This window comes from Opisthocomus hoazin, chromosome 8 (assembly GCF_030867145.1).
Source record: "Opisthocomus hoazin isolate bOpiHoa1 chromosome 8, bOpiHoa1.hap1, whole genome shotgun sequence".
Classification (NCBI taxonomy): Eukaryota; Metazoa; Chordata; class Aves; order Opisthocomiformes; family Opisthocomidae; genus Opisthocomus; species Opisthocomus hoazin.
Genome location: NC_134421.1, coordinates 68149280 through 68176909, shown reverse-complemented (window position 1 = coordinate 68176909; position 27630 = coordinate 68149280). Strand labels below are relative to the sequence as shown.

The 27630-nt window shown below is 43.5% G+C and overlaps 1 protein-coding gene across 17 annotated transcripts in view; it reads left to right on the top strand.

Annotated features, from left to right (window-relative positions):
- CELF2 (CUGBP Elav-like family member 2) overlaps positions 1 to 27630 on the top strand; it is a 571124-nt gene that overhangs the window by 343651 nt on the left and 199843 nt on the right. The window contains exon 1 of one of the 17 annotated variants that reach the window (XM_075428977.1): positions 13399 to 13608. The exons of 14 other annotated variants lie outside the window; for them this stretch is intronic. The gene's annotated coding sequence lies outside the window, so the exon portion shown is untranslated. Of the gene's footprint in view, positions 1 to 13398; positions 13609 to 18423; positions 18598 to 23766; positions 23840 to 27630 lie in introns of those variants that run through there. 2 more of the 17 variants (XM_075428975.1, XM_075428976.1) reach the window with 2 other exon arrangements.

The following is a 27630-nucleotide window of genomic DNA, read 5'->3' as shown; positions in this document are numbered from 1 at the left end:
GCACTGAACTAACTGCTAGGGTTTTTTTTGAATGTTGATAGCCACATGATGCCTATGGGCTCCTTTTTCTTCTCACCACATCTAAATGTATTGCGAAGACCCCCAAGTCCTTGTCTTAACAATCATACGGTCTTAAGCAACAGGAAGAAAAACAGGTGAAGAATGAAATGGGCACACACCTGAATTACAAGAGGTGCATCCAGACTCATTGTGTGGCATTGGCAGAGGCCAGGAGGTGCCTGGTTCCGTGTCCCCTGGTCCTGCGCGCTCTCAGTGGACTTGGATTTTGGTTTGGTTTGTGGTAGCGTTAGTTATATCCCACATATTTTGCAGATACTTGCTGCCAAGGAGCTGAAGCACAGGTGGATAAACAAACTGGTAGATGCTGGAGGAGGGAATGTCTTTTGTGTTTTGGATTTGGGGGTTTTTTCCCCTCCATTTCCAAACTATGTCACATATGAGTCTTTGAATTCAGAAGAGGTAGCGGCCTTTCAGATGAGTTTTGGATGCCACCAAGAAGGAAACACAGGATGGTTTCATGAGGAGCTGGTGGCTGGTCTGTTCAGAAATCATGGCGGTGTTCGCTTGATGCTGTGATATGAAATCCTACGGCATTTCTAAACCTCTCTGCACTTCCTGTTTTTGTGTTGCAGATGTAAAGGCATCATTAATATAAGCGTGCAATATGCTGCGTGGGTAATTAAAGCATTCTTGCATAGCTTTCCCTTGCAAAGTAGTACAGAAAGTAACAACCATATGTGACCGCAGTTAGAAAAGGGTTGTGCTTGCTAGAACTCCGCAACCGTGTAGGAGACCCATTGCCATCTTCAGAAGGCACTTGATGGCTTCTGAGTCCCAGTTCCTTTCAGCAAGTCCTGGTTTTCTACGACATTTTCAAAGAAGTCCTGCAGCTCAGCTGCTCAAGTGTTCTTTAACCCTAAAAGTCCACAAAAAAGGACAAAACCCTAACTATAATTTTACAGCAGGTGTTACCACGGCAGTTGTACATGAGTGACCAGCTAAGCATATAAAAAACAGAGCAGTAAGAAGGCTGTACGTGACGGGACAGGCATTTTCAAGTATGACGGTGCTCACTTAAGGTTTTTTCCACTGCCATCATGTGTACTTAGCTTTCGGAAATCAAGGTAAATAGGCAAGCTGTGGATTGTTGTACTCCTGTGTCCCTGACATTACTGGACTTCTGGAAAGTATTGTGATGCTGTTGTAATATGACAGGTGGTCTGTTATGTAAAGAAGGATGGCTAAGCAAGGCGATGTTTATGTTCAAGGAGAAGAACTACATAAATAATTCAAAGGAAATGTGATTTCTCCCACTTTCAGACTGCTGTATTCTTGGGAAGGTCTCTAAATATGCATAGAAAGTGCAAGGAAAATAGTTTTTTTTAAATTTGTAATTGCATATGCCATTTTCTCCCTAGGGAGCGAACAGATGAACCAAAATAAATAAGGTTTATTTTACAGCTTTAGTGATAAAGCTGCTTGACCTGAATAATGATGGAAAGTAATGAATGCAAATGTTTGCAAGAATTTGTCACATATCTTTATTATGTAATCAATACAAAATAGTTGGGAATCCATTCACATAGCAATGGCACACCCTATTCAATTACTATGGTTAACTGTAAATGCAATTTTATGAGTACCACTCAAGCCCGCTACATGTAAGGGATGTTCTTAACAACCTTTTCCTCCTTACCTTCGTGTCTTCATTATACATTCAGAAAAGTCTCTCCTTTGCTTGAACTTTGTATAGCACACTGCGTGAGAAGGCAGTTTGAAGTTTTATTTGGGTTGATTTGGGTTTTTTTTGTCAAAGTTGTGTTAGTTTTGTTCTTTCCAAAGCTGGAAAACAAAGGGTTAAAAGGAGATTTTGTATTTCTCTATTCCCACACCAACATTGAAATTGACACAGAATTTTATAAATGTTACATCTGAATACCATTTCTCTTTACAGGATCTTTTACCTCTGGGACACTGGCTTGGATCGGGATTTTTTTTTTTCATTGCAGCAGCTGTTCAGTGCATGAAATAAGCTAGTGGATGTGGTCCAGTTTATAGTGGCAAAGTGTCCATCTGAAAAGCACCATCTCAGCTGGCGCTGAGTAACATCCTTGTCTCAGCAAAACGGCCAGAAATTGAATGAGCATGAATAATGAACCCTTTGCAATTGTCCAGGTCAGGTTGACAGCAATTTTGCCTCTGTGTATTGATAAACTTGGCAAAGGTTCTGCATTTCCAGGCGTGCAGAGGCCCTTCTTAATGATTAATTCTTTAAAATGCGCTGAGTTTGAAGTCGCTGTAGTTCCTACTGCTGATTAATACGATGATGTAGTTTTGAGAACATTTCAATACAGAAAAGATCTACTTCTTACCCTGAACAGTTTTCATTTTAAAATCACAACTAGAGGAACAACGAAAGTGGCTTTGTGTTGCAGTAATCCAGAATGTGAGGTTTAAATTGTCACATGACCTAAATTTTCAAATTTGGGTAGCTAAAGTTAGACACTGAAAATCAGGCCAATTATTTTAGTCTTCCTACCCATTTTTGCAAGCACAGAAATATACTGTAAAGCCTCATACTCATTTTCTGTGGAACTAATGATGGTTTAGTTTTAACTTGTTGCTTTTTCTCTGAGGAGCTCTGAACATTTTTATGAAGTGTGTCAGTGTCTTGGTAGAGAAAATTTGATATTGAAACACAGGGAAGTTGAATCTATGTTCTCATCTTAAAGCACAACTGTGCTTTCAACCCAGCCTGGAGTCTTTGGAGATATTTGCAAAGAGGATTATCTTTCCTGGCTTGCTCCGTAATCAGTGGAGAGTGAGAGGCTCCAGTTCTGAAATGTCCTGTTGGAGCCAAATGTTGGTGCTCTGCATCATCTGTCTGAGGAGCTTTTTGTCTGGTGTCTGTAGAGGGAACCCAGGGCACTGGATTCCTGTGCCTAAAACTAGCTTTGTGAGTACATTCTTTTGTGGGATTAATGCAGTATGCAAGGATGGTGATTCTTCCATGGTTGCCACCTGGAGGACTTTTGTCCTTTCAAGTCCCGCTTTTTCTTATACTTGGGACATTCATGGGTCAAACTTTATAAAATGCCCGTGGGGCATTTTAATAATCAGTGGGGCTCATTAATCCTGGTTTTGTCAAGTATTTACTCAGGAGTAAGCATTTCCCTTGGAAGGGCCTAGTGGGACGCCCTTGGGTTGCACAAAAACGAGACCAGATTTTTCCATCAGGTCCATCTTTATGTGGTCCATCTTGGTTTGAGTCAAGTTAAATGGAGAATTAGTTGACTGGTCCCAGATGACCCATTTGTCCAGACTGAGCCCTAGAACTGCTTTCAGCATCTCCATCCGAGCCAGCTAGAGAGCAGTAGGCTTAGAGAAAGCAAAAGCAGCATCCCAGATGCAGGCTTGTCTCAGAAGCTCTTCATCAAATGCTGGAAGCGAGGATGGAGATTTAGGTTCATGTGGTTTGGGAAACTTCCAGTGAAAATATTCTCTTTGCAAAATGTCAAGTCTTTGTTATCACAGTTGGTTTTGTATAAGTACGCCAGCTTTCTGTCAAGGAATAGTCCTTTGCTCAGGAGTGGAAGTGAGTAAAAAAGAGATTGATGTAGATGAGCTAGCAAGCTACCAAGTGGACCACTGTCTAAACTGACCTGATTTGAGTAAGAAACTTGAACCTTAGTGTCTTTTTATCAACAAAGTTCTCTGCCTGCCGAATTGTTTGGTGGTTTCCTGTGCAATGGTGGAAAGCGTAGGGCCTTTCCATCGCTCCTGTACAAAACCACTGAGCTCAGGACGCACAAGGACAGTGCAAGAGAACTCTGGTCTTCAAAATCAAAAGTTTCCTGGCCTGTAGAGATCATAGTAATTCTTGTGTGTAAGTCTCATCCCATGTCGTCACTGCCCCTCCTTCCCAAGACTGTCTTAGAACATCCAATTGATCCATGCAGACCGTTGCTAACCTTAAAGTAGATATTGTTCCTTTAACGGAAGGCTATGGATACAGGTCTGCACTTCTCTGGTGACTCTTACTGTTTATTAACGTGCTATACAGCTCAAAAGACTGCTTTGCAGTGCAAAAGCCATAGAAGGTGGTCTACAGACTGATGACTTCCAGTCAAAAGCTCAGCCTGTCCTGAACAACTTTTACTGAATAAATTTGCTTCTCATTTCAGACTCATTTGAGACCTTAGGCTGTGCAAGGTCTTCAGAGAAAAGACCGTTTCCTTGTACTGTGTTTATACAAAACCTAATTCTGGGGACCCTGATCCATGAAAGATCTGAACAGCTCCTGCAGTGCAAATAATCATTTGGGAAATACAGGCTTAACCCCTGCAAAAACGAATGTGTTTGCTGGTTGTTGAAGGGTGGAAGAAAAAAAAAGTATACATAAAGAAAATGGCATCTGGTAGATTGCTGGAAAATGGACCAGTCTCTTAGGAATTAGTGCTAACAGGGCTCTAAGTTTCTTTCATCAAAATTACTGCAGTCAAAAAAAAAAAAAACAACCCACTTCACATTTGTGCTTAATTTCACCTCTGTTTATTCTCCGCTCCTGTTCCCTGAAGAATGTAGATGAGGTTTAAGTTAGTCTTAATAGTAATAGGTTTGGAATCTAGCACACTTTCACAAAATTAACTTTGCTTCTGTTGATCTGGGAATTAAAATGCTTCATTAATTTAGCGAGTCCTGGTTTGACAGCCAAATAATGCATTTTGTGACTTGTACTCTTAGGTCTAAAATTCTTATCTGCAGTTCTCCCTGGATGTCTCTGACATTCAGGGCAGCTTGGAGATCTGCATGGCCTGGAAAGGAGGAAAATGTGCATGAACGTATATACATACAAGTACTATCATATAGTTTATATGAGTGACTATGCTGTGTCCAAGTCTGTCTTTAAGCACTGCAGGAGTAGGTAACTATGAAGAACCCTGTTTCTCCCTCCTTTTCAATATATGCTTGTTTTTTCCTTCATTTTACTTTCTCCTTTACCAATGCAACTCCACACAAGCAAGGACTTTTTGGTGAAGGGAAAAAGGCTTGGAGGCACAATGGATTGCTGTGCTGTACACTGGGGCTGGGGGAAGGGACCAAAAAAACCCAAGCATGTCTGTATTAAAGGAAGAGATTTTTCATCTCCCTTCTTCACACTGGACACGATGTGGTAGTGGCTCCAGGGAAACCCAAGAGATGCCTATACGTACTCCAGAGTTGTGTATTTGAGAACTTGGTGGCTCTTTAGAGTGTTCTCATGTTGCTGGTTCCAGTCATTCTGCAGATGCTCTGTATCCTATGGACTTTTTACGCTAAAAACGTCGGGGAGCCACACGAACCATGCTATGATCAAGTGGCAAGCTTGCAGACTGTGCTAGTGCATGATACACAGAGGACTCGTATGGTGCCTTTGGAGTTCTCGCCATCAGAGAAAACACATCTCTTCTTCACATATGTTATAAATGTATATGATGCCCCCAAGCCGCTTCTGTTTGTGTTGGAGTGTGTCTCAGGAGTTACTCTGGTTCTGGGCTGTGAGACTCTGCACTCAAATTGCATGGGCACAACCCAGGCAAATAGCTACAAAACCCAGCTACAGAAAGACGCCAGGATCCTCAAGGCTCCATAAAACTAGTTGTAAAGTGCTGACATATAAAGCAAGTTGAAATAGTTTTGCTTAACTGGTGTCCAAAAATGCTTTTTCCCGTTCAGTGTCACTTCGGAGTGGTGCAGTCCAGCCGTTTTACAAGGAAATCACATAAAAGCAGGTACAGCTTCCCCAGCATGAGGCATTCCTGGATTCCAAGTTATGAAGGCGAAGAGGTTCAGCCAGCCCAGTAATCTCGCTGGATGAATACCCCTCAGTGTATTGCAGCATGCTAAAAACCAACGCAGTAGATTCAGATTAACTTGTGCTTTGTTTTTTTGCAAACTCTGAAGATTTATGTCGTATCGGAGCTCACTGAAATGCCACGCAAAGACCATCGACTACAAAATTCTGTTTGTGTGCCCTGCTGAAAAAGCAGGGATTTCTACCCACGTTAGATGAGTGAGATTTGTTGAATTTCTTTTCTCTGCTGTAATTATCGTAAGTAAAGATAAGTCTGTAGATTCTGTAGCTGAGGCTAACTGTGTTTTGTTTGGGAAAGGAGGAGAAGTGAAAGGCAAGGTGTGTTTTCATGATGTAGCAGCGTGACACTGCTCCTTCCTGCCCCCCCTCCCGTGCATTGCTTTCTAACGTCGGTTATTTCAGCGGTAGCTCTTCTTTAATATGGTTCAGATAGCAAAATTTAATATTTCTGCTTCTGTTTTGGGAGGGGTGGGGGAAGAGTTAATTTTGCTCTGCTGTTGTCTAGGAAACAGTGGTTGTACTTACTTCCCTTTTGAAAATAGATAGTGAATTCCACATTCAGGGAGCAATGAATGAGATAAAAAGCCACAGATTAGAAGCTTGAATTAGACACCATTTGAGAGAGGAAGGAGAAGTTGCTGTGCGATGGAAACTTTTAGGTTGCACTGAAGTGAATAGGAGTGGGGCGAAGATCCCTTTCTAAAGAAGGTGCTCTGGGTGTGTTGGCACTGATTCAGCAAAGCGTTTAACGAAGTGCCTAATTTTAATGATGCAGAGCCCCAGTGAGTCCGCGGTTAAGGACATGGTCTGGTTTGTACATCAAGTACTTTGTCTATCCCGACTCGGAGAATTCAACCTGGTGCATACAGTGCTGAAAAAGGAGAGAGACACCGACAATTGCAGTTTGGGTGCCTGTGCTGAAAACAAGCTATCCATCCAATTGAGGGCTGTAAATACTGAAGTCGGAGATGGAGTTAATGACTGGGAACAACAGAACAGGGAATAGGATTTAGGAAAGAAAAAAAAAAAGCCTTGACAGTTGACATGATGGGCAGTAAATGACAAGTGCATTTCAGTGCAAGCTTGAGATGATTGTACTTGGAAGGAGCTAAAATATAAAGCAAGGGCTGTATGCAACACTGCACGTTCAACTGGAAATGTAGGTTATGTACTTGGTAGTAATTCATGTCCCAGCGAACAGGAAAAAAAAAAATCTCTTCAATTCAGACGGGACTTGGGCTGTAGATTTTACTGACTAAAAAGCTCTGGATAATTCTTTTCCTATGTATTATTAATAGTTCTATTACATTAAATCTTAGGTGCTCAGAATGATCCTCTGGAGGTGTTTCTCCCTCCCTCTCTCTCTCCGTTGTTCGCAGCTGAAGCCTGGGGTGACTGTGCTCCTGGGTAGGTGAATCTGGGCTTGGAGAACAGCCGCGCAGATGCATATAAAGAGACACAATTTGCAGGACTAATTTCTTGCAAGCGATTCAGCAGATGTGTTTTCAGGAGGGATTTTAGTGTAGTCAAGGAGGTGCTGCCCTCCAAAAGGAACAGTTTGAAAAATTGCAGAGTTCTGGGAAAGAAATGCTAAAACAAGTGAGCAGGAAGGGGGAGGGAGTGATTAAAAAAAGGAACATGTTGGAAGTGGTGAAGCAGAAAGATCCTGGCAGGGAGTGAAGAGCGGGTGTTCTGGGTGTGTTTGAGGGTGCAAAAAAGAGCAGTGTCAGAGACAGTAATGCAGGGAGTAAATATGCTCTCAGGGTTTGCGATTACTATGTCGTGATTAAAAAACCCACAAAAACACTGAAGCCCAAGACAAAAAAAAAAAAGTCGCATGGAAAATCCTGAAAATCCTCCTGGCTCTTCTTTTGTATTACTGATCACAAGCAGTCCCTTGTGAAAGCGGTCAGTATTACTATACAAATATGCATGCCATGCTTCTGACTAGCAAATTCCAGCCCCCCTTGAGGGGGGTTTTGAGAGACGTTTTGGAAATATAAATGCAAATTCCAAAAACTGAGAAGGAGTATGAAAAATGGAGAATGCTCAAGAGGATTTGTGATGGCTTTGCAGAATGGAAGTAGGGTATGAACTCCCAGGTTGGAAGATGTTTCTGAAATGGCATTCAATTAAAATTATATATACTAGAGGGTTGACAGTCTGCATGTTTTCAATTGATCCAGCTATAGCTTGGAGTGCGGTGGGCAAGGCGCAGCACTTAGTTGGATGTCCTCCTGGGGTAGTCGTTAGTCACCTTTTCCCTTCCTATAGGGTAAGGAGAGCCCTAATGACAGTGGATGTAACGATGCCTTGAGGGATGCTTAAGGAGCAACACAGCTCCTGCAGCAAGGTGTAGCCTGATTCCCTTCATCTCCTCTGTTTCCTCAGCGTGTGAAGGAGTCGAGGAGATGCCTCAGAGGGGTTGTCAGCCCCCTCGTCACAGCTCCTTTCCCTTGAGCATCCCAGAGCCCATAGGCAATTAGTGGCAGCTTCCTTCGTGTGGCCGCGAGTCGAACAGGAGTTCCACCGCCTTGCGCAGGGCCAGCAGTCATTTGGCCTCCGCTGCAGAGAACCAAGAAATGCGAGTTACCGCTCAGCCTGAGCTGTGCGTTTGGCCATAAGGGGTTACCTAGCGAGTCCCCTGCGAGAGGCATCTGTGGCTCCTGACAAGCTCTCCCGGTGCTGCTCTTGCCTTGTCTGTCTCTGACATCAACTTTCCTGGGCTGCTGCAGCCTTATGTAACTGCCCCAGCTCTCCCAGCAGCCTTTTTTTGGGGGAAAAGCTGCTGATTCACCGTGCACACAGGTGCTGCGGCGCGGCTTCGGTTGCAGCTCTTGGGTTGGGCAGCACCAAACTCCTCTCTTGAGCAGAGCTGGGGAGAAGTAAAGAGAGGAGAAAAAGTTGGAGCTTGAGGAAGGTCACGCTGCAGCATCCGTGTTTCTACGTCTTCCTTAGAGATGCTTGCGGGGAAAAGAAAAGACAAACCTGATGGATGGCTGTATTTGCAAGAGGATGGAATGCCAAGCAGGGGGTACTGGCACTTAATGGACCTGGGGTTGCATCCGTGCTGCTTTCAGAGGTGTGCCCCCAGCGGGCTTTAATCCTGGCTGCCATGGCTCGTGCTAACAAAAAAGACATGATGGCGAAGACCACAGGGTGAGACCCCACGTGCCAGGGCCCGGCAGAGCGGTGCGTGATGCTGAATGCCGGTATTGGTGCCTCTTTGCTGTCGCGGTTGATATCGTGGTGATAATTAGCAGAACGCAGCGTACCATCGGTGCGTCTTGCCCAGCCACAATGCCGTCTCCCTGCAGTGGTATCGACATTCACTGCGTGCGGTGCTCGCTCGCAGTGGTTTTCCACCTGTGGATCCCTGAATCGCAGGGGGCCGTAGACTACAGCTCAGATTTTCTTGAAAAGGAATTAAAATAGGAATTACCGGCCCTGGGTGAAGCAGCCAACTCAGAAATCCGAGGCTATAATCTTGGGTTCTTCTGTGCCCCTTCACGGAGGAGTAGGGGCACCCCAGGGATGTTCATCTCTTCCACCCAGCCGCGGCTGTACGGCAGACCGAGCAGATGGCCTTGGAGGGCCGTGTTGTGTCCAACGGTGAGAGAAGGAGCCAACAGTGTGACCTACACAGCTTCAGACATCAGGACTTCATGTGTCTGAGATGGGACAAGGTGACGTGCGGAGAGGTCCAGGGGCATGAATAGGAATGAGGAAAGAGAGGCATTTTAAAACTGTGCTGTTTTAATGCATGTTTTCAAAGCAAACCAAAATTGAAGTCCTAGCATAAGGCAGTCTACAAAGACACCAGACTTCAAAAGCCAAAAAGGAGAAGATACGTGGTTTTCAGTGTACAGAATTCGCAATATATGAATACATATTTTTTTGAAGACTCTTAAAAATTCAGAAATCAGAGTCAAGAGGAAAGGGAAGAAGAAAAGAAAAGGTGAGTTGAGAGGAAAAAAAGAGAGGTGTCAGGGTTTCCTTTGTTGTTTCAGGTTTGGTGTTTTTACCGTTTGTCAAAGCAGAAACTCTCCATCAGTTGGCTGTAAGAAACTGTCCCTAGAAGTGTCTCATCTCGCAGGGATTAGCTGCTTGTTGTGAACGTGCTAATTTCTGATCATAGTTCTGAAAGTGTTTTTTCTTTCCTTGCTGATAGACTGTATCAGCCAATAAAAATAATTAAATTTATATTATCTAGATGTAATTGGTGATTATGCCCTCTAGGTGGGAAAAAACGCTGTTAGAGGAGCAGAAGCCTATATCCTCTGTTCAGATGACTAAACTGCTTTAATTTTGACAGAAGTGGACTGTGGGGAGAGTGGTATCCCCCAAGGCTGCACAGAGAGGGCATTAGCAGCCGTTTCCTAAAGTAATTTATGGTATGGTTCACTGTATTATGCCAACTCTAACAAACTCTCTTCTCCTTTACTGCTAGCATGGCTGTAATTCCAGTTACTCTACTGGGAATTTGGCGCTTGGAAAGCTAAGTGATTTATAAATTTTTAAGGAGTGATGCATACACCTAATCTAAAGGAAAATGGGCTCTTGCAGCTTGTGCACCTGCTGTCTGGGAGGGGAGAGGCTTGCTTGCAGGATTCCTCTGCCAAAATGGGAAAACACTGACAGTCTTTTGGGCAGCTCATTTCAACTGAGTTTTGATGAAAGGTCCTTGGCCCTAGAGCCCTCGGTTTACCCAAAAACCGTTGAAGTAAACATAAGGGTTTTGGAGCAGGGCTTACTCTTGGCTTGCAAATACAAATTTCCCAAAAGACTGCTACTTGCCTGTCTGTGCCAGGGTGTATTTTTTTGTGAAACCGTGGTGGCCTTTAGTTAGGTCAAACTTGTGAGTCCCTTCTCCTTGCATCCTTCCCCTCCACACTTCCAGTGTGGAAAACAGTGTCTTTCTAGGAAACAGTCTGTGAGCAGCCTCTTTATTTCCAGCTGGGATTTACGGGTAGCGGAGAAAAGAAGTGTGGTGTGGGGACGGTTGCAAGGCAGGGAGCCTCAGAAGTCGTCCTTGGTGAATTCATACTGCAGTAGCTTGATATTTGATTTCTGGAAGGGTACAGTTACTCACGAAATTGTGGAATTGCCTCTGAAAGACTTTGTGTACAGATACTCATGACAAGCGTACACTTCGAAATGTGACTTCAAAGAATTTAATACAAATCTATTTACCCTTGGACCTCGCCAAGGTCTGGGTCAAAAGTTGAGTGGTGTTCCTGCTCGCCTGACACATATGGGACCTGATGCAGTAGGGAGATGGAGGAGGAGCTGCTGTCTGCCCTGCTGCAGTTGTTAGTGTGTCCTTGTGCTAGAGAAACACAAAACCTTGGGCTGGGATTCTAGCAGAATAAAAGCCTTTCAATTCATGTTTGATCACATTTAAAGGAGGGGGAAGGAGGGACCTTGTAAAAACCCTGTTCATCCACTAGAGAGCATATAGGCAGTGCTTCTCCTTGGAGAAAATAAAAATGTCAAGCTCTTATTATACACAATAATGCAATGCAGTTTGTGTTTACTGTGGTTCTACCCATCGCGGTTAAATGTGGAGAAGAGAGTATGTGAAAACTGGAAGAAGGCTTTGCAAACATGTAACTTCCATGTTCAAAAGCCTCTTACCTCCTTGTTAGTATTTAATATCTTTGTGTGCTTAAAGAGCGTTCCTATTTTCCCCATGGAAATATTAAATTATTTACAAAGTTCCTGAGAAATCCAGGAGTGGACTCAAGAAGGTGTAGAGCAGATCTCTGCAAGGGCATTTTGTGGCTTTTAGAGATTTCGAGTGTTTCAGTTCTAGCTGATGTGGTTGGGAGGAAGCTTCTGCAAACAAACTGATGCAAGGCTGCTCATTCCACAGATGATCAAGGCAAGAAGCTGGCGCTGAGAAGGTGATATGCTTTGAAGTCTAATGATATTAATGTTGACTCTTAAATATTTCATAGCTGTTACTCGTTTGTAGTGATTTTAGCGCTGGAGTTACGGAGCATGCTTTTTTTCCTGATCTAATTTCCATTTTTACCCTCTAAACTGCCGCCTTCTGTGTTTATGCAGTACACGTATGTAACTTCGGTTTTAAACCATAGGGATTTGTGTGTGTTAAGTGAATGGTGGTAGACTCCAGTAATTAATTAAACCTCTGCCCCCCACCCCTGCAGGTATCAAGTTTACTTTTTCCAAAGGCAGTGCTCCAGTTTGTTAATACAGTGCGTGTTAGAGGCAGTTCCTTCCAGTGGAATGAGCCGCCGACTTGCTCTGCTGCCCTAGTTAACCTCATTCCCTCCATCTGTAGGTTACAGATCATTCCACTTACACTCGTAACCTGCTGTGAGAGCTAGGCATGAAAAATAGTATGTAAACCCCAGGTAACTCTTGTGATGCATGTCTTTTCCTCTGGTTTCTTTTTCTATGCTTGTCTTACTTTGTGGGCACTAAAATCCTTCTTTCCTACGTTCAAATAGAGCGGTGTGGTTTCGGTGCAGCACGGATGTGGATTCGTTACATGGCCTAACGTAACGCCTGGTAAAATGGTATATTTTTGCTTATGCCACGAATCTGACTTAATAGTTGGCAAAATATTTGTGTAGTATGGAAGACACTGGATGGATTTCCGCTGAGAATAATGGACAGTCTGGTCAGGATTTAATGTGCCTTCAGCATCAAGCAAAACCTTCTTTTTGTTGCCTTTTGCAAGTGATCAATGGATCCACTTACATTATAACCTGGAGTTAGGAGCAGAGTTGTGTGTTAATATCTTTCATTGCAATAAGACAACTGTTAAAGTCCATTACTTTTCTGGGGAAAAAATGGGATGTATTTAATTTTAACTGCCTCAGTAGTGTACTGGTGCATACATAAATCCTGATGAATGAAATCAAGCAATTAGGATTAGAAATGAGTAACACAAGGCATCTAGTCATTTCAGCAAGTTTGCATTTTGATTCTGATTGATTTTTCTAATATTTGCTAAGTGCATATGTATCAGCAAAGGCTCTGTATCCATATGTTGTATTTTTAAAATGCCAACATGTTGACTTCTGGGATCCAGATCTGTTATTTGACAGCGTATTATGATTTAATTTTGGTTGTCTGAAAAACTGCACCATTAAAATAGCTGATGCAGAATTTAAGCACGTCTGTTCACTGTCCTATTTTTGAAGGTTTTTGAAAATTACACTTGATGCCTAACACTGCAGAGTCAGTTTACATTTCAGCAAGCTTATTTTTTTCTCTTTGAATGACAGCAAGAATTTGTATGCATGTGTGCAAGTGTGACATGAAAATACGAAGATACCTGGCTTACAGTTTTGCTTTTGCTTTTTAATTGATATTTGGATGATATAAAGCAAGCAACTGCCATATGACAATAAAGTGGACCAACTTTCCCAGCTGGATGTCATATTTTACAAAGTATGTAACCAGAGAAACTGTGAATTATGTAAACTGCTAAATAGGATTCTGGGTGTAACTGATTACCCTGCTGGCTGGAAGATACTGCTGGTTACTTGCACTTTCTGGAGCAACATTATTCTGGCTGTTTCTCAGAAGTGCTAAACTTTGTTACTGGAGGAAAAAAAAGATTTCAAGGAGTGAGTGTCGTGCTTCTGGTTTCCTCTGGTGAAGGAGTGGGGGGTTTTGGAAGGCTGGAAGTGAGTAGTATCGAGTACGACATGGGAACAGCCGGCTGCCGTGCCTGGCGTGTGTCTGCTTCGCTGCAGGTAGGGACGGGGGTGAGCTGCATCGCGTGATGGCTCCTCGCGAGGACAGATGCTGATGTCTGGGTCTGCCGAGATAAGCGTCCAGCGGGCCAGTTTGGGGGTGGGGGCTTTTGGTTTATATTCTGTGTTACTTCACCAAAGAATGTTTTATTTATTTGTCAGTTGTGTCCCTTTGTGTTTTTGTGCCTGTCTTTTTCAATTAAACTATATTGCGTCATTTATTTTCACGTATAGTTTTGAAATACCCCTTTCCTGATATCACGCATTTGTTTTGCTGCGTCGACCTAATAGAACTTCACTGAAGCAGGCATTTTAAATTTTATCCTTAATATAAAACTTGCTGCTTTATTTTTTCTGCTTTTGGACTTTGCTGCTTTTCACACTGCGTCTGCTGTTCTTGCTCAGGGTCCCTGGATTTGCTGGTGGACCATGTGCAGCACATTCTTATTTATCAGCCACCATGAGCGTCGTGAGTGCTTTGTGGAGGCAGCCAAACGTTTTGCAGTAGCATTCAGGTTGAGCCAGGAGGTTGTATCTACATGAGGTTGTGTGAGTTGGTTTGTTTTCAGGCAGAAAGACTCTTTGAAAGGACCAGATTTGGAGAAGAGCTTTACTCTTGTGCTAAAAATTGTGTTGGGCAGGGCTTGCACAAAAACTCGCTGCTCAGAGCAGATAACTGGAGTCATAGTAGATGTGAGATTAGTATTTGTGGAAGGTATGCATGTCGGAAAAATATTCATGCCCATATGTTGTTGGGTTTTTTGTTAAGATGAGGCAATATTAGCTGCTGATGTGAGCTAGGTTTCTTACTCAAAGGCACCTAATGATTCAGGGCCACTTCTAGAGTGAAGGGTAGTCCAAGAAGACTGTGTGAAGAGGTACAGGACATGATGTTGAACTTACCAGGCCTGCTGGTTTGGATTTTAATATTAACTTTTTTACCCCCTCCAAAACACCTGACGTGTCAGGCCTAATGCAACATTTTGAGCAAATCCCCACGGCTGCTTCTGCCGTTCACCTCGTTCTCTGTTAGAGCCCGGGCTGCGGGCGGAATTGGGGTAACAGGCGGCAGGATCAGGCCCTGGGGCCAGGGTCCTCTCTGCTGTCCCCAGCCCTGGGCGAGGGGACAGTCCTGGGGACTTGCCGGGTTTCCATCTGCAGGCAGAGGCAGCTCAGCTTGTCTGTCTCTTCATTAACTGGAGGGGACAAAAGTTGGTAAGGTGTGTGATGCTTTAAATATTAAAGCCCCAGCTCTTGAGTTTGAAGAGAAATACTTTCATGTTTCTTCCATTTTCTTCTATATTTCTGAGCTTTTAGGTTCGCTTTTTTTATTTTCTCATGTTTTTTGAGCCTTTCAAAGCTGGCAGTGCCATGCAGTGAGAGAGATGACAGTTCTCACCTCTTCAAACCTTTCCAGCATTTCTTTCTAGGACATAGTTTCCCACACTTTTACATGTGAACGTTATACAGGGTGAAGAAAGTCCAGGGAGAGGTAGCCTTGCTCTTGTCTTGACCTTGGTGAATCAACCTCCTCTTCCTAAAGAGCCCGCCAGAGACTTTCTTGCTCCCGCAGCTAGCAAAAGGCACTCTCTTTTTCAAAATCCCGCTGAAAGAAGAGGAAAACACCAAGAACTAGAAAACACCTGTGCTATCCCCTCTTACAAGACCTTCCCAACTTGTTGGCAGATGAAGGAAAGACCCGGTTTCAACTAATCGGTATTTTCCTAGGTGAAACCTTGTTCCAGATGCGTCTCATCTGCTTAGAGAGTAGGCCTGTTGGGTACAGCGCGTTGGGAGTGCCGCTTTTGCATAATCTTGAAGGTTTTGGGGGCAAAAAGGAGCGTCGTCGTGGTGCTGAGGCCAGGAGTCTCGTGCTGCTGCGGGAAGCTCCGTGGCAGCACGGAGACCGAGGCGATGGCAGCTGTGTGCATGTGCCTTCCCCGGTATTCTCTCTCATTTTGAGCTGTAAGGTCTGCGAAGCTGGGCAGAACCAAAAGGAGAAGATCAGTTGATGCTGCTGGAGGGGGAAGGTCTTAGAGAACCTCTGCAAAATGACAAATTTTGCATCAAACCCTTGGGAACCTAAAAACGCATGGACAACTCGCCCTTCCCCACCCCTCTCAGAGATCTTTTATTTTCACTTAAACTGCACCTGTTTTCCTCTTAATACAGCCATCTCCAATTACAGGGCTATTATTTTTCACCCCCACACGAATCTAAATCTCAGTCTAATATAATAGCCCTTAGGCAGTATGGCAATATGCCTGAAGTATCTGAAAATTCAGAGTTTAAAAAATGGTGTTGAAACTTAGGTTCATCTGTCAGTATTCAGGCAGTGGTGTAGCAGTTGTACACCAGGAATTGCTGGGCAGTGCAAAACTATCAGGTTTAGCAAGAAGGTATTAAAAATACAATCAAATAGATTTTTCAGTTACTTTCATGTTTTTCGCAAACTACAGTATGTGTGTAAGATTTCGTGTCTAGGTCTCATCATTTAAAACTTTCTGTAAGTGTGAGGATGTGTTTCTGCTTATTGATTTCACTGTAAGATACAGAATCATATAGGCTTTAAAAAATTAGTAACAATTGGGAGACTGGAGAAAAAAGTGAGTTTGATATGTGCTGTGTATTCATTTCCAGAAATGTCATGTTTCCTCTTTTTTATTAATTCTCAAATGTCTTGGGTTGAAAATAGGAAAATTTTACAGACTTCAGTACTCTGTAATCAAGTTCTGCTTTTAAAAGCTTAAGGTAAGGGGTTTTTTTAATCAAACTACTATTTTCCAGTAGACTCCCAACCCCAAATATCCCATTTTTACAAGGTTTTATGTGTCTTTTCCTTTTATTATAATTGGATCTTTGTGTTCTTTATGTAATTTGTCAGTTACGGGGAAGAATTATTAACATAATTCTCTACAAACTCCAGTAATATCTCTGCCCTTCACAAAATTGTGCAGAGAGTCTAGAAATAGTGCATACCATCTCCAAAGGCCATATAATTTATTTCAGTTTTCATATAGCAGGTAACCAGTGCTCAGCCTCATCTCAGACACTTTTTAAATATCTGGTTCTGCTACATGGTTCCACTGCTGGCTGTGATAGGATATTCAATAATCTAATTTTTTTTTTTTTTGTCTTGCGGTCCTCATGCAATCTCTTGCTTTCAGTTTGAATTTTAAGTCCAAGTGATTTTTCACTTGTTTCCAGCATGTGGTCTGTACCAAAATTCAGCCTTTTCAGCTTCTTTTCCAAATTTCTTTTCCCAGCTGTGTTCTGCAGTGAGTTCAGTCCCACTTTTCTGTGTTAGTTAACCTTTTGCCCTGTAAATATTCGCTGATGGAGATTTTTCTCGGTTGGCTTAGGTCTGTGATAGTCAGCGAGCCGAGGCTGATAACGAAACCCCGCTGCCAGCGTGCCGAGGAAAGCATTAAACCACAGCTGTACTCCTGAGTGCTCCTGTCTTTACCTGCCCCTATCGCATACCATTACACTTGATTTATCCAATGTAACGTGATCCTTATACAAAGCCAAGCTTGGTTGTCAAAAGACCTTCCATTTTCGTGCCTTTCTTATCTCTTTTCCAGCTGCCTTTTCCCCAGTGCAACAAATAGCTCCGATCTGAAACTTTCAGAGTAGAAGGAGCCAGGACTAAATTTGGGCAGCTTGGGTTTGGATGAGACTCAGAGGAATGAATGTGTATTTGTTTTGATCCTCTTCCCTTTCAGCCTCTTGTTTTTTATGTGATATTCACTGTCTCGGTTATCTCAGTGCTGGAGAAAGTCAGCAGCGAGATGCGTGGCTGTGTAGCATTGCCCGTTGTCTGCGTGTTTTCCTGATCCGTTGTCTGTGTGTTTTCCTGATCGGCGTGCACGTGCCTTGGGAGCCCCACTGCAGCTATCTCGAACTGACTTTTGGGGAGATGCCAGGGACAATTCTGCATTTTCATGAAGTACTTAAAAGCTAGACAAAGTAGTTGGGGCAAAGTAAGTCCCACCCTCCTCTTCAGACTTTTGATATAAAACAGCTCTTAGCACTGGTCTTTGCATTGGATCAAGCTTACAGTGAGTTAAGCAAAGAAAACTTCATTTATATCTCCCTGCAAATTGAAACAGTCAGAGGCTTTGGAGTAAGAGAAAACAAGTTGCAAAATGGGAAGATGCTGCTAAGTTCAGGTCATTAAAGATAATATCATACATAAAAAATGCATAACTTCTTTCTGCATAATGTCCTTGTCTTGAGAATCATAGACCTCTGGGATACTCGTTTCATGTTTTAAATTTTTTTGCTTGTATCCACATGGACTGAAAAGTTACTGTGTCCACTTTTTTTAAAGTGAAACCTGAGGTTCTCCTCTAATCTCAACGGGTTGTGTTTTTTCAGTTTTGATTTTGATTTGTACTGGGTTTTTTGGATGCATCAAAAACATGACTTGCAGTCAGAATATGAGTGTCCTTGTCAACGTTTCAGTAAGCAGAGGTCAAACCAGAACATGAGAACATAACTTACATATTCATAATTGCATAAATTGTCCAAAAGAAGGTCTTTTATTTTACACTGCCAATTCACATGCTTAGTTAATAGTTTAGTGGGCACCTTGAAGATGACAGCTGCTCCTTTACTTATGTATTTTATTTTATTTTGCGTAAGCCCTGTGGTCTGTTTCGGACAAGAGTATTAGTGTAATCTCTTCCTGCATGATAGGGACATGGGTTCAATGCCTAAAAGAAGGGATGGTAACATCATGTATGTATTAAAAAGGAAGAAATCCTAGTAATGTTCCATTCACCTGTGCAGATAAACTGACTGGAGATTCACACAGTCCTGAAAACACTGGTCGCTGATGCAACTTTACCCTGTCATCTGTAAGTCCAAGAGCAGCTGCATTCAAAAAAAAAAAAAAAGACAGAGAAGAGGAAGTTAGTAAGTAGGAGAAGAGGTTCAGAGGTATCTGAAAAGATGAAGCAACTATGAGCAGTTTCGGTATTGAAGGTAAGTCAGTTTTTCACCGGTATGGAGAAGGGAGATGGGGCAGGCAAATCGTGTGAAAGCTAATGTAAACTTTAATGACAAGCAGTGTGTTTTCCATGAGCAGCTGTAAGGTTTTGGGGGAAAAGCCAAGTAGTGAAGCAAAAAAAAAAAAAGGTACTGTGCTCAGTGGTGGTGAAGTCCATAGATACAGCCATCTGAAGGCGAGGAAAACCAGCTGTGATGCACTGTTGCCTTGGTCCACTTTTTGTGAGGTCTTTGTGACTGATGACTGTACTACAGGAATGTTTGCAGGACTCAGCTCAGATCAGCTCTGCGATGCCCTGAGCCACAGTGGCAAAACGCTCTAAAGGGCTTAGTCACAGAATCACAGAATCACAGAATAGTAGGGGTTGGAAGGGACCTCTGTGGGTCATCTAGTCCAACCCCCCTGCCGAAGCAGGGTCACCTACAGTAGGCTGCACAGGATCTTGTCCAGGCGGGTCTTGAATATCTCCAGAGAAGGAGACTCCACAACCTCCCTGGGCAGCCTGTTCCAGTGCTCCGTCACCCTCAGAGGGAAGAAGTTCTTCCTCATGTTCAGACGGAACTTCCTGTGCCCCAGTTTGTGCCCATTGCCCCTTGTCCTGTCACTGGGCACCACTGAAAAGAGCTTGGCCCCATCCTCTTGACACCCACCCTTCAGATATTTGTAGGCATTTATAAGGTCCCCTCGCAGCCTTCTCTTCTTCAGGCTGAACAAGCCCAGTTCCCTCAACCTCTCCTCGTAGGGGAGATGCTCCAGTCCCCTCACCATCCTTGTAGCCCTCCGCTGGACTCTCTCCAGTAGCTCTTCATCTTTCTTGAACTGGGGAGCCCAGAACTGGACACAGTACTCCAGATGAGGCCTCGAAGGACAGCAAAGCTAAATCTGTCTTCATTTGGGACAGTTGCAGTGGTGAAGCAGGCCAGCACCTGAGAAGAGCTGACAGAGTTGCAGGGAAGACAAAAGGTCAGGGGTGGAACAGAACCCCCACCTGATTATGAGTGAAAGCAAAGCCTGCGAGTTGGTTTTCGCTCTTTTCCTCGGGTGTGGTTTAGCCAAACTGCCACCGTGGGCCCGCAGCGGTGATGAGCCCCGAGCGTTACTGCAGGGCTTGCGAACGGCTGAGCTGCACGGAGCGTGGTGTCATCTCCGCCGCGGACGGTATGCGGTAGCTCAGGGGGCGAAAAAAGTCAATCCGAGAGGCAGCATGGAAGTACTGAGCAACACGGGGCCTCCGCCAGCCCCCTGTGTGGGTCAAACGCAAAGGCACTGGTAGGACCCAAGAGGCGAGTCAAGGTGAGAGCGAGGGCAGTGGCAGAGCCCTGCCACGGCGTCCGCCCTCGGGGAGGTCTGAATTTCAGATGTGCTGCCGTGTGATGGTGCCTCCCCGCCCCAGCGCACCCTCTTGCCAAAGGGAACAGTAATTCTTAGGAATACCTTGAATTGCAGCCAGGTAATTACCTTCAGGAAATTTTCATTTTGTTGAACGTTAATGTGTAGAGAGTGAGTGAGGAAGAGGAGGGAAAAAGCCACAAATTTAATGGCACAATAAACAACCATCTCGATTTAGAAGCCTTGGAAAGGAAGCTCTATGTGTGACCTTCAGGGAAATTCTCCATTTCTGTAAGCGCTGATCCTGGGAGGATACTTTGCCTTTGGTGGATATACACAATGTCTACATACGGGACCCGACGCGTTGAATTCTGTTCCTCAACTACCCCAAATTAGCTTTGAGCAGCATTGGCCTGTTGTAACAGGGCTGAGTGTCAGGTCATTGCTCATGGCTTTTCAAGAACCAAAAAAGTAACATCTGTGCTGAAGAGGCTGTTTCCTCAAGTTGACTTTCAGATTTATTTTATTTTTTCACTTCTATTAATTTATTTCCTGCATTCCATTAAAAATGGCACTTACAGGTCAAGGAGTATTAGAACAATTTCATTTGCAAAAAAAAAAATAACCCCTCAAAACAACAACAGCAAAAACCTCTCCGCCTTTGTTGATTGTGCACTTTACCAAAGATTTACATTTTTCACATCTGTTGACTTCCTGTTATAGTTTTCTTCTTGCATGTAGAATTGATACAGCAAGATAAACATTCTCCCAATGGCTGCAGTAGGAAAGATCAATAATAGCTCTGATTATTTTTTTTTTCCCAAAGAATACTAAAACAGCCTTTATTTTTATGATGTCACAACTAGTGGAGAGTTTGGCATTATCACATTAACTGCTAATGTATAAATGCAACACTAATGTACTAGAATTAAAACATTGTATAATGACCTTCCCTTGGTTCAGCCATTAAAAGTACATTAATACTCTTTCTTGCAAATTGGACCAGACGCAATTTATTCATCAGTAACTGGTTTGTGTTTTTTTGCGTGGATATCTGTGTTTATTTTCTGGAAAATTATTCTGACTTTGTCTTCTGCAAAGTAAAAGCCGTCGACGTCTCGGGCGCACTTATATGGCCTTTATTTTATGGAGAAGAATAGTAGCCAGGACAAGGAGACTCAGTCTCCCTCCTTCGAGCTTATGTTCAAGTACTTGTGTTGGCTAGCTTTATCCAGCATTGTGTGGTTCAACATAGCCATTTGTAAAATTAGTATATTTCCCATCTCACATGCAAATTGAGACTTAATTAACAGATGTTTGTAACTGCTTTCACATCCTCCTAAGAATCAGGGTACGTGAGTGCAAAGCGGTTGTTGCTGGGAGATGAGAGCAGCGCTGGAGCAAAGGCTTTATTGGAGATGGGGAGAGGGTTAAATAGGGGGGGTTTTTAGGTGGTGTTTGTTGTTTGTGGGTTTTTTTTTTTCTTTTAAGCTACTTTGGTACCTTTTCAAAACTCCCTGTTTTGAAGTAGGTGGGGCACAAGATGGCAAAAGTTAGCTCCCGTATAATAGGTGCTGCTTCCTGCACCCCCTCCTGCGTCCCCCCCGCATCAAGGTGTGAAAGCTGTAGAAAGCAAGCTGGGAGCTGGGCAGACAGAGGGCCGGAACAGCAGCGGGCATGTCGCAGCACACTGGGAGATAACAGCTGTCAGGACACGGGAGATGAAAATGCAACCGAGTGTACAGGCTGCAGGAAAACTTGGCCTTGGGCGTTTTGCTTTCGCTTCAGTAGTTTTAACCCTTTGCACACCAGCAACCGGTTTGAAAGTTGGGGGAGCACAAAGGAGGAGAAAATCCTTTGTGAGTTGTTTCTGAAAAAGAAAAATACACAAGTAACGAGTAAACAGCTTCTGGGTCACGGGTATAAAGTGCAGGCAGTGCCGCATTTAGACAGCTTGGCTTTTATCTGATTGTGAGCCATGTGTTTCCTCATACGGGAACTACCGCTGACCCAATTTTAATCAGTTGCAATTTTGCTTTTACATCTAAATTAGCATAGCTTGGAGTGAACAGGAAGTGAAAAGAACTCTGATCAAAAGTGTTCCTGTAAAGCAATAACTCTCTCGCTTTAGTTTCATCGAGCATCTACAGTCCGATATTCTCATTTTACCCAAATATTACCAGAGCTGTAACTCTTAATGTATTTTACATCAGTCTCCGGATTGCAAAGTTAAGTAAACAGTTCACGAACCGTACCGGGAGGTCTCCCCAAAGACCTCGCTCTTTAAAACATATAAGTACAAGTATGACTGAAGAGATTGGCGACGAAGAATGGAAACTTTCATTTCTGTTCTTGTCTTGAATCCACCTTGATTTGGGAGCAACCAGAAATACTCCTTCCTGATGACTGTTTGGGGCCCTGCCTGAAAGGAGTCGGCGGTATCAGTTACTGTGATACGTCCTTGGCACACGCCTCGGCAGAGACCGAGGTATGGCCCAGCCGAGGTACGTTAGCAGGACAGCGCTTGATTTGTGGCTAAAACCTGGTCTGCGACCCAGCAGAGCCGCTCTCTGCCGAGCCTGTTGCTCCTGCGCTTCCCACCTGTATTAAATCCAGCGAAACAGGCTCTGTACAAGATCCTGCTAGCATCTGTTTCCATGTTTGTTGCCTGAAACAAAGCCGAATTATCACAGCTCCTGCCTCGATATTTTCTTTTGACTCACCCAGTCGTCTGCAGCCTTGATATCTAGAGCAGAAATGCCAGGGCTGAAACGTGCATTCAATTAGAAGATGACTCTTGACTGACCTACATAACAGTTCATTCATGAGATAATGTGACCTGGAGTCATGGAGATAGAAGTCAGTTGATTGAGCTGGGTTGGCTGTGTACACTGCAAACTCTCCAGTGATTGAGGAATCATCTAAAATTATACATACGCTGTACTTTATCGAGAGCCTTTCGGAGCCGGCGCTGTTTTGGTGATATTTCTTCTATGGGATGGGCGTATAACTTGTCACATTGTAATCCTTTAGTGCTTAACTTTATTAGTGTGAAGTACTTAGGTATCAAATAAAACGAGCAATTAAGTGATTTACATTTAAGGTCTGCTCTCGGTTCAGGGCTGAGGTAGCCACCTTCCCGAGAGGCAACGAGAGCGTGCGTGGTATTTACCGCTTCCTCCAGAGTGCTGCAAAATGGTGCTTTTTGCAGATGAACCTGGCTGTGCCTGTAAATCCCAAGTGACTATCACCGCGCCGCAAGTTAAGAAGTGTGTTTATATTAAAGGTTATTATGTGTTTGTAGTGAACCACAGGATATTTTTCCTAGCATTTGCCTACTAAATTTGTGAAGTCGCAGCGTTCAGCTGAGGGAAAAAAAATACCCAAAAGTTAACCAGCGAGCGAATGGTTTAAGCGTAACGATTAAGTGACACTTTTTGTATTACTAAGCCACAAAGGAAGCTCAGATAAAGGTTGTAGGTCGGAAAGAAAGCTTCAGGAGCATGCTTGTGAAGCGAGGCGGTTCACGAGAGGCTGCAGCTGTCACCTCCGGATCTGAGCGGCTGTGAGGTATTTCAACGATTTTCTTATCCTATCCTGCCTTAAAGAGTCATTAGCAGAAAAACGTGAAATTTTCTTGTGTCCTCTAGGGCAGAAGTTCCTCTTTCTTTTTATTTTTATTTTTTTTTATTTTTTCCCTCTTCTGTAAGCGTGGTGGGAGAAGTCTGCGCTCCGTCACATCGAGCCCTCAGTTCCTCTACGCTTCGGCTCGGACTGACGTGTGTCGTGAGTGAGGAGGAAGAGGGGACATCTTGCACAGGGAGGCCGTGCGCTCTGCAGAACCCTTTTGGGGCACAGCACAACGGGTTTTAAGGTTTTCCTCTACTAGTAGGTGCATCTCGCGTGTTTCACATGTGCGTTTAACAAGCAGGCTGCATGTTGTTTCCTTCTCTGTCTCTTTGGTGCGCGTTTGGTGTTTAACTCCGTGCTGGCACAGTTATGATCCTCTCTAGGGGAGGGTAAAGATTAATCAAAAAGCACAGGAGCTTGCTGTCAATCTGTCCGGCGGGAGGGTTCATGAGAGTCTTTTGTGAGCTCCTTAGTTGATTTTCGAGTTGTTTTGCTTTACGTTGTGTAAGGAAGCAACTACTTGGACGGGAGGAAAAAGGCGTTTAATTTAATCTCTCACTTTGTATGTTTTGCAGTGGTTTTGTATTGTCCGTTTCTTCTTAATGCCACATACGTGTGTGTTGGCTTTGAGTGAAGAAATTGTTGGGTAGGCTGGCAGAGGGGAGCAGGAGAGAAACTGTCATTTTTTGCAGGAGTTTCTTGGTTTAGGTCACCCGCTCTGGCTGCCGGCTGAGGCTGGAATTGCCCGGAGCCCAATTAGTGCCCGTTACCTTGCCCGTTTGCTCTTGATTGGTTGCGAAGTCAGAGGTTTAATTAAGCAGAAACGGGGATGTAGAGTTAATGGTCGTTATAACTAAAATCGAAACAGCTGTTTACCTTGCCACAGCCTTGTGTGTTAACATCCATAAATCTCACCCTGAGGAGAGCTCGGAGGAGGCATCCCCTGTAAAAGACGCCTTTATATATTTTGTTGTTGTGTTATATCATTTTACATACTCATTTTTGCAACGTTTCCTAATCATATTAATTAACACATTAGGGTATAATTCTTATTGTCTACAGAAATTACTTCAATTATAACTATTAACATATTATCATGATTGTTATATTATTACAACTCGCTTTGTTACTACTGAAAAACTACTCTAGCAAATCCGAATGTTTGAAATTAGCACAAAATTGTTGTGGCTCCACTTTTCCTCTTAACTGATGGGTCAGGCCTCGCTGTAAGCTTCCCGAATAATCTCTGTTCCTGTGCTGGGGTTTCTACGGTGAGGAGAAGTGAGAGGGGCCGTGACTGTCCCACAAGATGAGGCACTAATGGGGCTCCGGTCACCCTGCAGTGCCGAAGTGTGGCCACTGTGCAAGAGCTTATGAAAAGAGTAAATGCTACAGAGGAGCACAAGACAGTAACAGATATAAATTGGGTATATTCATGCTAAAAAATTAGTAGATTGGGGGCTTTTTTTTGGTCAGAGCTGTGAGGTTTTGGCCTGGCTGTCGTGTAGGAGGAATGAAGGCAAGAGGCATAACTGGATTTAATATTGAATGTTGTTACACTTAAAAGCTTCTTACAGGCAAGACAAAATGTGCCCTCTGTGTAAAGGCAAAAATTTATTGTTAGTGTAATTGAAATCTTAATGATCTAATCAAATAATTATTGTTAGTCCAGATCTACTTATTAAGAGAAAAGAAACAATACTGTTACAGGGGGGGAAAAGCTTCAGTAATAATACATTTTAGATGGATATACACGCACTTCCGAGTATCTACCCCTGTTTATGGTGTTTTGCTCACCCTTACTCCATGGGTCATGAGGCTGTTGGCTTTCAGTTTTGGAGCTGGGGAGCGGTTATGGCGAGTTGTTGGATACCAAGGGCTTCACTGGGAGGGCTGTGTTGATAGTGGGGGTTTCTTTTTCCTCTTCACCACGAGGAGCATGATGCTGCTGCTGATTTCTGCCTCCTCACTCCAGGCTCTGTTTCTGGCTGGTTTTGTGTTTTCCAACATGTTTTTACACCTTGCTCTTTCTTCCTTGGACTGCAACACCACATTACCCCCGCGTTCAGTATGTATGCAGTGTCTTAAATATGTTGGATACTTTTTCTTTCATATCTCTAAAATCACAGGTTTGCCTTTCTTTAGCCACCTATAGGTGAATTTTTATAGCCCTGGGGTCTTGGGTGTTGCTCTGTGCCCGGTCTGATACTGACTCGTGCCTCCACTCCTCTGCACTGTGCCATGTGTCGCCTCTTCTGAGGCCTCAGCTATGATAACCACGTCCGTGTTCCTCTGCGCTCTGCCATTATCCTGGGGTCATAAATATTTCATCCTACGCAGAGTAACTACTTGTTACTACTGTCTGTATAAAAATTACACTGAAGTCACATCATTATCTGAAGATAAGCAAAAGTAAAATAAATTAGGCAATAGCCACCTGGTCATTAGGAAAATTGCTGCTACAGCTAAAGCAGCTAAAACGAAAGCTCCGGGCTGGGTAATGCAAGTGTAGGCAAGCCTGACATGCCTGGGTCCCGAGGCTGTGCAGACTCAGCATAAAGTCTGTGGCCTGTTACTGGCACCAGCAACACTGCGTTTACTGGGCTACAGGGCTTGAACGTGATGAATGAGATCGTTATCTGGGTTTACCCATGTTGGCCGGGGACCAAGCTTGGTGACACAGGATGTCCTTTCTGGTCTTAGGTACCTAGCAACACCTTAAACTGTTGAGATAGAAAGGAATACTTTGCCTCCACAGAGCAGATGTATATTGGCGTGCTGTTTGCAGGCAAGTTGAACAGAAAAGAAGAAAGTTGATCTAACTGAGGTAGATAATTGCTGTCATTATTCTAAGCCATATGTATTCTATTCATCTTCATGATATTGCTGTGAAAAAGCTGTTATCCTTCTTCACAGATAGAGAGTATTTACCTACGCTTGCTCTAGGATGTCTCTGTAGTCAATGGAAAGACATTGCTACCTCCATTTTAGTCCACCTGAAGTCTGAATTGCCCTCTAAAATGATTATGTCTCTTCACGGACTAAATAGGAAATCCTGCACACATAGATTTAATAAATCTGAGCCAAAGAGATTAGAGATTTGTCTGCAGCAGATGAGTTTCAGAGCCTATGCTTTCACAGCTGTTGCTAGTAACTAGCTTAGCTTGAGTTTATTTCGTATATGGTCTATATAGGTGACTGCCGTAGTTTAGATTGCACTGTATGATACCCCAAATGAGGCGTGTGCACAGGAAGGCTATGGTTGAGCATGGAATTCAGTTCTCGTGTTTCAGATGAGAAGATAATGCCCTTATCAGTTCTTGTCCATGTATTGCAGTCAGTGGCACTACTCAATTCTTTCCAGTTTGGCTACCCCTCCAAACTGTTACACCATCTGCTGGTGGCAGCCGAAAAGATGACAATATAATAAATTACTAGAAAAAGTGAAGATGCCTAACATCTGTGATTCACCAAGCTCAAGCATCTTCCCTGTATTGATGTTCTGTCATCTCGTGACACAGTAAGAGACGATGCCTGCTCTGAAGTTCTAGCAAGTTCAAATCATTTGCAGCTGGACCTACATTCCAGGCATCCATCCGCTTGTCAATTTTAGGCCTAAATAGGAAATAACGATAGAGAAGGGAGAAGGCAAGGGCAGGAGAACAAGTAGTTTCTGAAAATACCCTAGGAAGTTCCTGGCCCAGGTAAAAGCCTGCATCTCCTCATTCTTCGTTCAGATTGATGAAGAAATACCTGATGATTGCAAGGAGAATTTTGCAAGACAGAAAGAGAAACTGCTACCTCTTCAGAGCCACGTGGCTGTGTGTCCTGGAATTATGCTCTGCACAAGATTTTAATCGGGTAACAGTTTGCTTAGCAGTGTGGACCATGTTGGTTAGTGCAAACAGAATGCAAACGCATTCTAGATAAGATCATGCAGCTCTGAAGGTGCTGGTAGGTAGACACTGTTGAGAAATTATACACATAATATTTACTTAAACGTTCCTGGAGCCTCCTTCGGTGTTATTAGTCTGTCATGAAAATCTGCA